A 12,103-nucleotide genomic window follows, 5' to 3' on the forward strand; every position below is an offset into this window, starting at 1 on the left:
TATTCCATTTTCCAAACCACTGTTCCACTAAGTTGGCAAAGGGATCATCTATTCCTACATTTTTGACTCCTTCATTAGAGAGAACCATCATGGTAACAGTCCCGTGTGGAGCAACACTGTTTGGAATAAACACACGACACTGTCCTCCCCACGTACACAGACTCCACCTTTTCCAGCTAAAATCGTGCTAATTGCCAATCTATTTTCCCAAACCGTGTTGTTAGGGCTCAGCAGTTCAGCTGTGCCCTTGACAGCCTCTCCAGCATAGCTCAGCAATCTTTTTTGGTTGTAGTAGGCTAGTTGCTACAGTTTATGTTGCAGGAGGTGTGGGGAGGAAAGGGTTTATTTTGCTTACAGGTTATAGTCCATAGTCCGTCATCAGAGAAACCAAGGCAGGAACTCAAGGCAGGAACTGAAGCAGAGACCTTGGAGGAAAAATACAGAAACTCTTCAGAAATTGTGTGGCATCCTTCAGGGGATGCTAATCTTCTCGGCATCATTCCAATTTTAGTATATGTGCTGAAGTGAATGCTACAATCTGCGTATATTTTTATTAACTTTTGGCCACCAGAACAAGGCTGACTTGAAACTGGCTGTTATTTGATTTCAAGGTTAATTAATTATTTTAACTATTAATTTGGCTGGGTGGTGGTGGCACATGCCTTCAATCCCAGCACTCTGGAGGTAGGGGCAGGTAGATCTCTGTGAGTTTGAGGCCATCCTGGTTTACAGAGTGAGTTTCAGGACAGGCTCCAAAGCTACACAGAAAAACCTTGTCTCAAGAAACAAATTAGGGGGCTGGAGAGATGGCTCAGAGGTTAAGAGCATTGCCTGCTCTTCCAAAGGTCCTGAGTTCAATTCCCAGCAACCACATGGTGGCTCACAACCATCTGTAATGGGGTCTGGTGCCCTCTTCTGGCCTGCAGGCATACACACAGACAGAATATTGTGTATATATAATAAATAAGTAAATAAATATTTAAAAAAAGAAGTGCCAATGGTCACAAGTCCATCAAAAAAAAAAAAAAAAAGAAAGAAATTAATGGGGCTCCCCGAGACACTTCTACACTATCTATATAAATATGGGGGTGAAATGAGTCTCCCAGAGTTAACAGCTCCCTCTTCTTGCAGGAGAGGCCTTAAAGCAAGTGGGAACATCTAAATGCCATACTGAAAGAGGTGGCCAGTTGGACTCTGAGCCACTGGTCCTCCATAACGTCACCAGATATCCGACCGTGTGACTACCCGAGCTGTCTGTCATCTCTTCAAAAGACCAGCCTTCACTGAGCCCCATTACATGGCCCGCTGGAGTCAATTGCTCTTCCCGTCTAGGAAGGCACCAGATGCAATTACCCCTGGGGATGGGGGCCCCATGGTGGCCAGGGCTCCGTGTCTTTGATGGGGGAAGCAGCAGGGCCAGGTGAGACAGGGCACATTGGAGGAGGAACATCATACAATGCATGCCATTAGGATTGAAGGACCACCCAACAGGAGTGTGTGGTCTTCCAGCCACATGCACATAACAAACACTCTTATCAAAGGGATGGCCTGAATATTTTATCCACTCTAATCAGGCATTTGTGTTTCTGCCTCCCCTCGGTGCTACAGGTCTGCCTGAGGTCTTTGGCTTCCACTATGGTTAGCTTGGGATATTGGTCCTTAGGAGAATTTTTGGGTGTAAGTAATGGAAAACTGGGGACAGGTTTGGACTTGAGCAAGGGGGTAGTAAGGACATGACTTAAAGACTTGAGAGAAGTGATCTGGGGCACGTCGGGCCTCTCCCCTTGACATCTGTCCCTAGTCCCTAAGGTCTGAGTATTGAGGATTCTTGGTGTGGGACTTACTGTTGTTATGCGTGCGTGATGGGTGACAATGTTGACGCTGACAGTTTAGAGGACTAGACTTGTTTAACACCTGTAGCCTTTCCTTTAGGGCTGTCACAGCCTCTGTGGTGTGGAAGTGGGTTGTAAGTCTGTCCCTAGTACTGAGTGGCCCACCAAAATGTCACTGCAGTCATTAGGAACCTTTAAAGTACTGTGTTTAATTTTGGTGTCCTGAGCTCTGAAGGGACAAAGTGCTTACCTATCCCAGAGAACTGTCTTTGGCTTTACATATTCCCACAGGGTATAACCCAGCGGGCACCAGACTGGATAGACAGTGTGGGCTGTGGCTACATGAGGAGTAAAGAATACTACTAGTTGCCTCCATAGGAAGCAAAAGTCTCATTGAAGTCTTTTAAAAGTGAGCCCATGACAAGCAAGTTAATGGGCTTTGCCTTTTGGAATATCCTGAGTTTAAAATAGCACCAGAGGGCTGGAGAGATGGTAACAGCAGTTGAGAGCACCGGCTGCTCTTCCAGAGGACCTGGGTTCAATTCCCAGCATCCTCATGGTGCTCACAACTGTCTGTAACCCCTGTTGAGGGGGTCTGACACCCTCACACAGCCTTACATGCAGGCAAAACACCAATGCACATAAAATAAAAATAAATTGTTGAAAAAAAAATAGCACCAGAGAGTTAGTTAAGGCCACAAGAGAGGACCAGGAACACAAAATCTACATTATGTCATACATGACGCATACACATGTCCACAGTAGCAGGCTGAGAGTAGCGCCGGGACTCACGTGTAGGGCAGCTGTAAGGGGTCTTGTCTGTTTCTCGAGGCTTGGTTTTAAGGGCTTGTCTGACACTTCCTGCATGGTCAAATACATGTGGTCAGACTCAGTAAAGTCCCCTTGATTACACGTGACTTCTCTGTCTGAGTCTATGTGTCCAAGCCCCTTTGGGAAGTATGTGACCTTTCAGTAGAGAGTGGGACTTGGTTGGGTCCTTCCCAGATAAGTTCAACCTCATTCTCTCCGGAATTTGATTAGGACATGGTTGCCTGACTCATGCTTCTGGCCAGTAAACCCCAGCAGGTGCCATTCTCCTGGGGGTGGTTTGAGTAAGAATGGCCCCCATAGACCCATTTATTTGAATGCTTAGTCATCAGGGAGTGGCAATGTTTGAGGATTAAGAGGCGTGGCCTTGTTGGCAGAAGTGTGCCACTGGGGATGGGCTTTGAGACTCCAAAAGCCCACAGTGGGCCCAGTGATGCTCTGTCACCTATGGATGAAGATGCAGTGCTCTGTCACTCATGGATGAAGAGGCAGTGCTCTGTCACCCATGGATGAAGATGCAGTGCTCTGTCACCCATGGATGAAGATGTGGTGCTCCATCGCCTATGGATGAAGAGGCAGTGCTCTGTCACCTGTGGATGAAGATGCGGTGCTCACTACCCACTCCAGAGCCAGGCACGCAGCCATGCTCCCTTTCATGATGACAGTAGACGGAACCTCTGAAGCTGTAAGCATGTCCCAATTAAATGCTTTCTCGTGTAAGAATTATCTTGGTCACGGTGACTCTTCACAGTGATAGAACAGTGACCAAGATGCTCCTCCACCAGGAGGGGAGGGTACCAGAGGACATGACAATCCCAGTTAGTTGCAAGAGTCTGGGTGAGACTTCTGACAATGGCAGCAGTGAAATGGTTGCCATTGTCTAGCCGATTATTCCAAATCAGGAATTTTACTTTTTGGAGCCTATCCTGGAACTAGCTCTTGTAGACCAGGCTGGCCTCGAACTCACAGAGATCCGCCTGCCTCTGCCTCCTAAGTGCTGGGATTTTACTTTCTAAAGTATTCTGATTGCATTATTAGGAGCAGCCCCAGGTAGAGGAATAGCCTCTTTCCAGTAATTCTTTAAGTGGCCAACTTTCAGCAATCTCCATGCAGTCAACCTGCACGCTCTGAAAAGGCTCAGCTCTGGGTTCCTCCCTCCAGAAGGCTGTGGTCTCAAAGCTTGCTAATTTGTGTTAGAACGAGAAAGGACTTGTTTAGCTATGGCATAAAGGTTCATGTACTCATACATTCTCAGGCAGCACCACACATCACTTGGGATCACTTGGGGGACCCAATGACCGCCCTAATGCACATGATGCAATAATTCACACGTGTGGGGCTTAAGTAGCGTTTTCTGTCCGTCTTATAAAAGCCATTTCCCATCTTTTCTTTTTTTAAAAAATGGTTTATTTTTAAAGTATATACCCCCGAAAGCCAGAAGGCTCTGGTCAGCTGGAGTTACAGGCAGTTGTGAGTGTTAGGAACTGAGCTTGTGCCCTGGGCCCTTAACCACTGATCCATCTCTCTCGAACCTCTCCCCATCCTTGCCTTTGGAGGTCTTACCTTGTCGTTTTTCCTTGGGGGCTAATAGGGCAGAGAACTCGGGACAGGAGGTATAATAGAGGTGAGGTAGAAAAAGGGGAATGTTTGCCACGTGGCCTTTTTAGCAAATTGAGACTGTTCCATTAGAGTATGTCCCCCTTGGAGTCCAGGGACGTGTCTTGGGGCAGTTTCTTCAGGCAGAATCTGAGTGATGAGTTCCTGTGGACGAGGCATTGCTCCTGTTAACTATGCCCTGTTCAGCCCAAATCTTGCCAAATGTGTGTGGCACCAAAGACACACTTAGAACCAGAGTCTCTGCCTCCTTTCTGCACTTCAAGAAATTTCAGGGGGGGGGGCGGGGAAAAAAAAAGAAATTTCAAAGCCCAGTTTAAAGCACACAGTTCGCAGATCTGGGTCGACCAGTTGTCTGTACTCCCCGGTTTTTATGGTGCTGCTAGTTGACATGTGTCTTCCTTTCAATCATTCTGGAAGGCCGTCTATGAAGAATCTAAGTCCAGTTATGTATGTATGTATATATATATCTTTATGTACTTCTATTGTATGAATGTTTTGCCTTGCATGGATGTTTGTTCACCATGTGTGGGCTTGGACCCTGTGGAGGTCAGAAGAAGGCATCAGATCCTATAGAACAGGAGTTACAGGTAGTGGTGGGTCATTGTGGGGTGCTGGGAATTGAACCTGGGTCCTCTGAAAGAACAGTCAGTACTCCTAACTGCTGAACCATCTCTCCAGCCTGCCCCTCACATTCAGTATTAAAAGGAATTTCTCTTAGGTCAAATAGGACCTCATCTTGGTATTCTATGTTGTCCAAACAATGATGATCAATTTCCTTTATAGTCTTATGACAGCCAACAGAAAAGTAGGCTGCATCCAAGGACTCATCAGAGTCAAGTCATCTCTCTCTAGTAGGATGGTTCCATACTTGAAGATCTGAGAGTCTATGAGACATCTCACCATCCTTTGGTATGAGGTAGCCCATATTTTGAGTACTAATCTTCCCTCAAAGATTAGTTTCTTACCTTCTTCTGTTAAAAGAATAATAATATCTGTCACCCACTGGATACATTCGGCCAGTTGTTAATCCCACCAACTGAGACCGAGACCACAACCACAGTTTAAAGCCAAATTTGAAGCAAACTTTAATTAAATACTGGCCTGGTGGACGCACTCTGGCCAGGTCCATACCCAGGTTTACAGTGGTTTAAGAAGGAAAACCCATAATTCACTGTATTTCCCATCAGGTCCAATCAGGGGCAAACATACATCCTGACATCCTGGTGTATTTCCTGCCCACATACCTCCTGCACACCTGTGCTCAAGCACACCAGCTGAGTCAAACTTGTTTAGGGAGTGGAAACAAGTGGCTTCTTATCTACCAACACAACAGCCTCCAGCCTTTCAGGAACTATTTATCCTTGGGGAAGGGGCTCACAGATCAGAAGATCAGAAACGTCTTTGTTTCACAGATCTCTAAGGAGTAGTAAGTAAAACTTAAAACGTAACTTTGGCTCTCACACAGGCCAGAGTAATGGTTTGATTAGTTTGTAGTATGCCACAGGTTGTCAGCTCCCCAGCTCCCATGTTATTGAGTCAGGGCACCAAATGCTGTCCTTCTAGTGATGCTGACAAATATAAACAAAATGGCCTTTTTGAGTATAGCTGGCTTTTCTAAGTAGGGCTAATTACAAGGCAGTGATAGGTAACAGGACATCTTTCTCCTTCTCCCTCTTTTTTTTTTTTTTGTTTTTTAAGACAGGGTTTCTTGGCTAGCCCTGGCTATCCTAGAACTTACTCTGTAGACCAGAACAGACTGGCCTCAAACAGAGATCTCCCGAGTGCTGAGATTAAATGAGATTAAAAGTGTGTGTGCACCACCACGCCAGGCTTTAGTGGGGCTTCTCCAATGACGCGGGATCTGGTTCTGCTCCTGTTGTTGTCTCTGACTTCATCAAACGAGCACCACACTCACAAACCCAGTCCCTGCTCTTTCTGGGGAGCTTTTCTAATGGGCATATCAGCTAGAGAAGGGTCTCAGGTTGTTGGGGTCATGTTTCTTTGGTGACCCAGAATGGGAGATTCTCAATTTCTTCTCATATCGCTCACCTGAGGCCAGTGTTTGCCGAGTCTAACACAGAGTCTGAGTTGAAGGGCTCCAGATAACTGAGGAAGAGCGGATAGAGGGACGGGAAGTGGTTCCAGATAACTGAGGAAGAGCTGACGGGGGAGGGACGGGAAGTGTCTGGGCTGCATCAAGGGGATCTAAGGGGTCAAGAATCTGGTTTGGATTGGAGGGCAGGAGAAAAACAAGCGAGGGGGGGGTCTCATTTATGCCTTTGACCATCTTTGTGGCTGTCCTGATCTGTTTTTAGGGGGAGCAGAGTTGTAAAACCTTCCCTTCCCTCCAGCAGTGAACATACTTAATTCCCTCTTGGGAAACAGGACCTTTTTCTGTTGTATTTGCCTGCCTTCCTTCCTTCCTTCTTTCCTTTAGTTTTCTTCGAGACAGGGTTTCTCTGTGTTAACAGTCCTAGCTGTCTTGGAACTCACTTTGCAGACCAGGCTAGCCTCGAATTCACAGAGATCCACCTGCCTCTGCCTCCCGAGTACTGGGATTAAAGGTGTGCACCACCACTGCTCAGTTTGAAACAGGACATTTAGAATTTTCTTACTCAATGAAAGGCTGACAGATCCTGCCCTCATCTGAACTGAATTGGGGTCAAAATTCCGAGGGTCAGAGGACTGGCTCTTGGGTCCAGGTAAAGTAACAGAACTTTGGACATTTACTGTGTCTCCCTGCTTTACTGCAGGTGTTTCCTGCCCACTGTTCAAGCATGAGCCCCTCAGGGCTGTGTGGGAAAACTGAACTCTTTATTTTGTTTTCCTTAGGTCTCTTTTTACTCCATTTCCATGCTGACCTTCTAAGAGTCTCTCAGGGGCCGGGCAGTGGTGGCGCACGCTTTAATCCCAGTTGTCGGGAGGCACAGACAGGCAGATCTCTGTGAGTTCAAGACCAGCTTGGTCTACAGAGTGAGTTCCAGCTCAGTCAGCCAGGGTGGATACACAGAGAATCCCTGTCTCAAAAAACAAAAGAACAAAAGAGAAAGACAGACAGACAGATAGACAGACAGAAAGCTATGGCTAGGCTCATACCTTCAGCCAGAGCACTTGGGAAGCAAAGGTGGGTGGATCTCTGTGAGTCCCAGGCCAGCAAATTCCAGGCCCCTGTCTCAAGAAAAAAAAGCAAGTTTATATATGCCTCTGTGTGTGTGTGTGTGTGTGTGTGTGTGTGTCTGGAGAGGTCAGAAGAAGGTGCTGGATTCCCTGGAGCTGGAGTTCTGGGTGGTTGTGAGCCACCATGCACTTGCTGGAAACTAAACCCGGGCTGTCTTTTCAGATTCCAGTCCAGGGTTTGTTTCTTCATTAGCCCAGGGAGCACTATGGACTCAGGGCCCAGGGAAGTTGCAAACAGGCCTGGGATGCATTTCCTTTGGGAGAGGAGCTGTGAACCTCCTCTGGAGAGCTAGAATCGTGGGCAAGCTCCCCATGTTGTTACAGACAAGATGGGGTCACAAATCAAGAAATTACCACTCAAGGTCACAGCAAGGAAAACTTGGCTTCTGCACAAAAGCCGGGGAGCCAGCTCACCTGCTCTAACCTGGCTTCCACCCCACACCCCGATCTCTCACCCCACACCCCAATGCAAGGGTGCTTTGTTTGGTTTTCTGTCACTGGCTGAGGTTCAGCCTCACAATCTACACCGGTTGGCTAGTTTGAAACATGGCAATAAAGGACGTGGCAAGGGGAGAAGGAGAAGGGGTGTGTGTTTTAAGTTAACCATTTCAAGAAACCGTGTCAGTGAGTCAGGGTGTCAGACAATGCAGAAGTAGATTGTATCTGCGCGAACAAACACACACAGTCCTCGACGCGAGAGTCAAAGGGAGGGCGTGAGGAAACAGGCGACAGCCACTGAACTTGATAGAAAAGATTAAAAGTCGCTGGCACCGCCGGGAGTGGCTCTGTTCTTGAGGAGCCAGCCCTACGTGGGCGGGCCAGCTCTTCCCAGTGCCGAGATCTGCTGGCGGGCTCCCACGTGCCGCACGTGTCTCCAAGGGAACGCTGCGGTGCGGCCAGAGTCCGGAACAAGCTAGCAGGGTCTTTACATTCATTGCAATGCAGAGACCTAGTGTCAGGGCCATCTGTGCCTAGGTCAGAGGTCAGCTCAGCTTGTTGCTGGGCAAGACTCGGCCCTCACTGGTTTCTCTCCTTGAGCCTGACGGGCATCTTGGTGTCCGAGTGCTAGTGGAACCGCTGGGACACAAAGCTCTCTTCCTGTGACCCAGAACTGGGTATCCAGCCCCATGGAGCCGGTAGAGGCAAGATGGGATATTTGGGGAGAGGGGATTCTGACTTCACAGTCTGTCTTTTGGATCAACCACACTGTGGTGAGACCTGTCCAGACAGACTAGGCCAGACTGGGTTGCGGTGTGCAGTTCCTTCGTTCTATTGACTTGTAGCCTTTTATGGGGTCCTTTGGGGAGCAGGATGGGGCTCACCCAGACTCAGACCAATCCCTACAGTGGAGCAGGCAGTATGGAGGGTGGCCCTTCTAAGTGTCTGGGACGTAAACCTGGGGTGGAAGCCCTGGAGCTGGTGCTGTGGTTGGGCATGAGCTGGGTTTCACTGAAGGAACTACATAAAGAATTTAAATGTGCCAGAGGCAGGCGGATTCTCCATGAGTTCAAAGCCAGTGTGGGCTACAGAGCAAGTTCTAGGACAGCCAGGGCTACACAGAGAAACCCTGTGTTGAAAAACAAAAACAAACAAAACAGAAAGAAAACAGCATTCTCCTTACAAACAAACAAACAATAATAAACCATGACAGCAAATACAAGGCCAGCCCACAATCCCTATGTGGTTTTAGCAGTCAAGGTCTTGAGGGGACAGACCTAGGGCCATTCAGGGACCCTGACATGATTGCCTTGCAGAAGCAGCTTCAACTCTGAGGCCTAAGAGTCTGCAGGAAGGCATTGATCTAATAGTGTTTCGAGTCGAGGGTCCTCCTGCTCTTTCTCACTTGGTCTCCGACCCTTTTCCACCCTAGAGATCTTCCAAGAGGTTCTGCCAGGGTGAAGTGGCCCAGCCGGCTTGGAAATGGCTAGGGGCAAGACTGTGTTGTTTGTCCTCGTTCCAGAGTGGGTCTTGGCTGCCCCCAGTGGCGACTAGGGGCAGTACAGGGGGATGTGAGGTGACCTTTCAGGATGACGCCTGCTCTGAGCAATCTCAGCTTCTCTGCAGATCGCTGGAGGCTTGAGGATAGAGAAACTCAGTGGTGACGAGTTTGTCCTCCTTCAGGGGAGGTTCTAGCCCCTTTATTTTGGGGGTCTTGAATTTCATGCAGCAAATTATCTTATAGGAAGGTCATCCAGATCTCCTGGGCCCTGAAGAAGGGATTGCAATTCCAGGGCTGGGGCGCAAAGGGAGGTGGAGACGGGGCTCACTGGTGGAATCCAGACTAACCAAAGACTCTGTCTCCAAATACAAGGTGGATCGCACCCAAGGTACAACACCTGGAGCTGACCCCTGGTGCCCGTGTGTGTGCGCATGCGTACACGAGTGGGCCAGAGGTTGTTGTTGGTGGTCACATACCAACCACTCTTTGAGACAGGGTCTCGCGATGAGCCTGGAATTTGCTGATTCACTGGAGTAGCTGATCCGCAAGCCCCAGGGATTTTCCTGCCTTAGCCCTGGATTACAGGTGTGTGCTGCCACACCCAGATTCTAGGGACAGAACTCAGGTCTCAGGCTTGTGCAGATGGCACTTTGCTGATTGAGCCTCTACGTCCGTCCCAGCACTATCTCCTACCCTATGAACTTATTTATCTGAGACAGAGTTTCACGATGTAGGCCTGTTTGGCCTGCTGGGACTCACCATGTAGACCTATGTAGAGCAGGCTGGTCTTGAACTCAGAGATCCACCCGCCTCTGCCTCCCAAGTGCTGGGGCTAAAGGCGTGCACCACCATGCCCAGCCTTCTGATATCAGGGCCCTTGTCCTCACCGGACGCTCGGCCAGGCTGGGGCAGGACGCCTGCTGGGCCAAGTTGACTGGTCCTTACGTCACATAACCAGTGTAGAACTTTAAGATAATTCTGAAGTCATTTCTGACAACTCTCAGTACTTCCCCTCCTCCCCTGGGAACCAAGGACATAACAGCTATGCATGCGCGTGCGTACTGAGATGTTGGGAACTTTCCATCTCTCTGAATAGGGGCAAGATAACCCTTAGGGGGGGCTGGAGAGATGGCTCAGCGGTTAAGAGCACTGATTGCTCTTCCAGAGGTCCTGAGTTCAATTCCCAGCAACCACATGGTAGCTCACAACCATCTATGAGAATCTGGTGTCCTCTTCTGGCCTGCAGGCATGCATGCAGACAGAACACTGTATACATAATAAATAAATAATTAAAAAAAAGATAACCCTTAGGTGTTGACTCAGTGACTGATGTTTTGACTTAGTCCCTGGGAAGGGGCAAAGTGACCCTCAGAAGTTTCCCTTTACCTCATCTGATCTGGCAACCACTCTCCAGCCAATTATTGGTAATAGCCTTTTTGAATAAGCCAATCTTAATAGTTAAAGAGCAACCCCCAGACACCCCTTCCTTCTGTGGTCTTTCCCTTTAAAAATAGCCTGTACCAGACATTCAGGGTCTTCTAGCCTCCCGACTGCTGGAAGACCCTGCCATGACAGAATTAATAAAATCCTCATGCTTTTACATCAGCTGTGATATGAGAGATGGTCTCTTGGGGCGACTCCTCCTCCGTGATTGGATGCGAGGGTCCAACACCAGGACACTGGTGGCTTAAGCGAGAGCACTGGTCCTAAACCACCTCACTGACGCAGTGGATGAGGACGCGGTAGGTGCTGAGAGCCACAGATAGAGCCCAGTACGGGTGGATGCTGGGCAAGGTGCCAGAGGCAGTGATAGCTGTAGCCTTCCTCAGGAAGAAAAGCGCCCCGAAATTAGCTGAAGAAGCTTATTAATTAGTCTTTTTCTTTCCCATTAAAAGTTTGAGCTTTTAGTGGGGAGTGGGGGGAGGGGGAGGGAAAAGGGAGGCTGGAATTTTTAATAATAAATAAAGTTTGAGCTTTTCTACTAATTTTTAAAAATGATTTATTTATAATGTAGTGTTCTGCCTGCATGTACCGCTGCAAGCCAGAAGAGGGCACCAGATCTCATTACAGATGGTTGTGAGCCACCTTGTGGTTGCTGGGAATTGAACTCAGGACCTCTGGAAGGGCAGCCATCTCTCCGGCACCTTTTCTACTAATTTTTATTTTATATGTTTGAGATAGGGTCTTACTTTCGGATCAAACTCTTGACACTCTTGTCCAGCACCCTCTGGGTGCTGATGCAGGCATGTATAGTCAAGTCCCACTTCCTCCAAAGATTTGAGCAGATGGAATACCTTCTGTGAAAACCCCTATCACAACCTCAGTTTCCAGCCCATGGGCTGCTCTTTCTCTCACTAGTGGCCATATTCCCTAGCTGTTGAACCTGGCAGTCTTTGAGTGGATACCAGAAAATGTGAATTTTTCCTTTGTTGTTGGCTTCATGCAGCCTTCGTGTTCCATTTTTGGGGTGAAGTGGGGTTACTTGGTAATACTTTGATCCTTGCAGGTCCTTTTTATATATTTATATATTTTTGTTTTTTCAAGACAGGGTTTCTCTGTAGCTTTGGGGCCTGTCCTGGAACTACCTCCTGTAGATCAGGCTGGCCTTGAACTCAGAGATCTGCCTGCCTCTGCCTCCCATGGGAAATCTAGCCCTGAGGTCGGGTCAGTGCTGGGATTAAAGGTGTGCGCCACTACCACCCATGGCAGG

General features: G+C 48.3%; 1 pseudogene; it reads right to left on the bottom strand.

The window, feature by feature from the left end:
* Positions 1–433: 433 nt before the first annotated feature.
* Positions 434–532, bottom strand: LOC126508114 (uncharacterized; annotated as a pseudogene).
* Positions 533–12,103: the final 11,571 nt, after the last annotated feature.

The sequence above is a fragment of the Alexandromys fortis genome, unplaced genomic scaffold, assembly GCF_014885135.2.
Source record: "Alexandromys fortis isolate MF-2015 unplaced genomic scaffold, M_Fortis_MF-2015_v1.1 scaffold_81, whole genome shotgun sequence".
NCBI lineage: Eukaryota > Metazoa > Chordata > Mammalia > Rodentia > Cricetidae > Alexandromys > Alexandromys fortis.